General features: G+C 42.2%; 1 pseudogene; it reads left to right on the top strand.

Moving 5' to 3' along the window:
• The first annotated feature begins 520 nt into the window (after positions 1-520).
• On the top strand, positions 521-1,847 carry LOC147422107 (uncharacterized; annotated as a pseudogene).
• The last annotated feature ends 1,197 nt before the right edge of the window (positions 1,848-3,044 follow it).

The raw sequence follows: 3,044 nt of genomic DNA, 5'->3' as shown, positions 1-3,044 counted from the left end.
TTTCGTAGGAACTACTTTCGATGGTCATTTTTGAATGGATACAACAAACACAAAAATACCAAGAGACATAGCAGCGCTTATCGCCACCTTAAATATAGACACACAAATCTCACACCGCGTAGCCATGAACATTAGCTTCAAGCTATGAAAGACCATATAGAACATGTACACTATGTGTGTGTGTGTTTGGATGTATATCATTCAAATTGACAGGTGAGTATGTGTGTGTGTGTGTGTTTGGATGTATATCATTCAAATTGACTTGCGCGGTTGTGGACAATTGAATACAAAGGTAGGGCCCGCACTTTGGTTATGGGGGGAAAAGAGAGAGAAAAGAAAATGAAATGTTATATTAACCGTCTTAAAAATGTAAAAATTAAGTGGGAGAACAATCTTTGTGTATCTATTCTGATGCCTGGGTACAAATAAAAATAAAACAAATTGAAGTACCATTGAAAGCATAAAACCTAGAGCCTAATATTGTGATGAAAATCACTATCACCATCACCAATGCGTGAGAATGCTCAGCAACGAGCGTTGTCCGGGAGATAGAATCTCAGGTAGGTGCTAAGGTGATCAAGCTTGACCCCAACTTGAGCACATATGTACAATGCACCCTTATATATATATATATATATATATATATATATATATATATATATAATGTGTAAGATTGCTAAGGCTAAATGTACACAAATGATGAAGAAACTGAATGGTCTAAGTTATACAAGATAGCTACTGTAAATTATATTATGATTAGTGTCAAATAGTACCTCCTATGTCCACGAGTCTTTGTTCTTTCTATACAAATACGAACTTGACCTAGTTTATGCTTCTCAGACAAGAAGCAATTAAATTTTTCATGAGTATTGAAAACAATTCTATCTTGGCACGCTATTCATATAGTATGCCTTAATTCATTGAGCAAAAATCTACTAGTGGTTCGTGGATTTGTTATAGCTCTTCGAGTCTGCTCAGAAGCGCGCAAGGCGCAGGGAGACCATGAACGAACGAGAAGAGCTTTGTAGTTTTCTAGGATTACAGGATGGGCAATCGTGCCTTTTCAAAGCCCACACATTTCCATACCATTATGGCAGCCACGTTGGGGTACCTAGGCACTCACAGCATATACAAGCTTGGTACCCACACCAACAGTTACTGATGCTTCCACATCCACGGTCTAGAAAAACACGTGCTATCCAAGCCAGATGCCTTGGTAGCTTCACATCCAAAAAGTCCAGCTGAAACAACTCAAGATTCTTGTTCCAAAACTGAAGAGGCTTTGCAAGAATTCAAGGATATAGTAAATAAACTAATTAAAGCTAGCTTTTGACAAGAATGCAGACCCAAAAACCTTGCAAACACTTGAGACTTTGCTCGCTCATCTACGACTCTTGAAGAATAATAGAGAATAGGTGGAGCATGTGCCACACTAGCAGAGTGGCGCAAGGAGTCAACAAAGCCTTTGTTATATGTACAAAAAGGATTTGAAATACTCAGACGCATCAAAGATACAATCGCAAAGTTTACAGGATGCCGTTGCCTGTATGAAATAGCAGCATCCAATAAAGGCGAGTTTGAGAAGTCTTTGAAGCAAGCAGAACACCTCAAACTGATTTTACGACACTTAGGGAAGACTGCCCGTAGTTAAAGTTTGCAAGCCAAGTTGTTTTGATTAGATGCAGTTCAAATGTCTCTTGGATGACAGGCTGAAGAAGCACTCGCTTATTTTGTCAAGTATGTCAAGTTGAAGGAAAGACTAGTCGCTCAAGATGATCCAAGCCTTGCACATTCAAGCAGCTGAAGCTTTCCAAGAACCAGGTCAGAATGCTGAAGCAGCTCTATAATATTTTGAGGAGCTATAATGTTGTATAAGAGTGCCTTAGTAGTTTTCGATCAGTTTTCTGGAGATGAAGCAGCTCTAAAAGCAGTAGATACTGAAGGTGAAATTGACATTGCTTTTCTGAGATGGGAAAAGTTCTCGCAAGCGACTGTCTTATTGAAAAATTATACTCTAAAAAACAAAAGTCTCCAGCCTGAGTGTATGTGTGTGTGAAGCCACTGGTGTGGCTGCCATCTAAAGCAAGAAAGTGTGTGTTAGCATGCGCACAGAGAGAGAGAGAGAGAGAGAGAGAGAGAAAGAAAAGCAGTTGGAGAGGGAGAGACAAAGTGCTGTCAATCTGATGAGGGCTGCATGGCGGCTTGACGGAGGGAGTGGCTGGAAAACTACGACTGAAAGAGAGAGCAATAGTGGGAAAACCACTGCATGGGTGGTTGGTCGAGCGGCCACAGACAGAGAGAGAGTTAGTGGTGATCTAAACGGCCGCCTTTTGGGTTCAATATGCGCATGCAGAGTTGGTGGGGAGAACACCACTTTTATTAGGTTAGTGGATGCGCTAGTGGAGTGTGACGCCATCGGTGGAGGGAGGGTTGGGCTGTGGGGTTGCATGATAGCTGAGAACTGAGAGAGATAGAAATAGAGCGAGCCAAGCAGTGTGTAGCACCACCGTTTGGCACTGTGGACCGTAGTGTTTCTGAGGTTGGTGATAAAAAATTTGGGGTAGAAGTACCGCATGTAAAGGACTGGTGGGCACTGCATGACAAGGGGTTGGCAGGCGTTGCAGTGCAAGTGAGAGTGGGAAATCACCCGTGCATGCGGTACACCTGCAGATGGTTGAAGTTGTCGGACGACAAGCCGTCATTTCCAGTAGTTACTGTGGCAGCTATCGCTCGCCTTGCGCTCATGTCCTCAATTAAGCGTGCTTCTTAAGTTGAGGAGGACTCGCGACAGCAGGCTGGTCTACGTTGCCCCTAAGTATTAAAAAAACACACCGGTTTTGCAACTTGTGAAAGTTTGTGGGGGTTGGTTCCCACTACAAGCTACTCTTCTTTCAAGTTTAGTCTCATATTCAAGCTCACTCTACAATCCCTTTCCCTATGTCATAAGGATATGATCGAGATTCTGCAAGATCTCTTTGAGGCTCCTATGATGCCAAAATTCTCGGGTGACTCTTCCTCTCCTTCTTCTGTTAATTTTAGTCATC

This window comes from Adiantum capillus-veneris, chromosome 27 (genome assembly GCF_014529385.1).
Source record: "Adiantum capillus-veneris isolate H3 chromosome 27, ASM1452938v2, whole genome shotgun sequence".
NCBI lineage: Eukaryota > Viridiplantae > Streptophyta > Polypodiopsida > Polypodiales > Pteridaceae > Adiantum > Adiantum capillus-veneris.
This window is presented reverse-complemented; position numbering and strand designations above follow the sequence as displayed.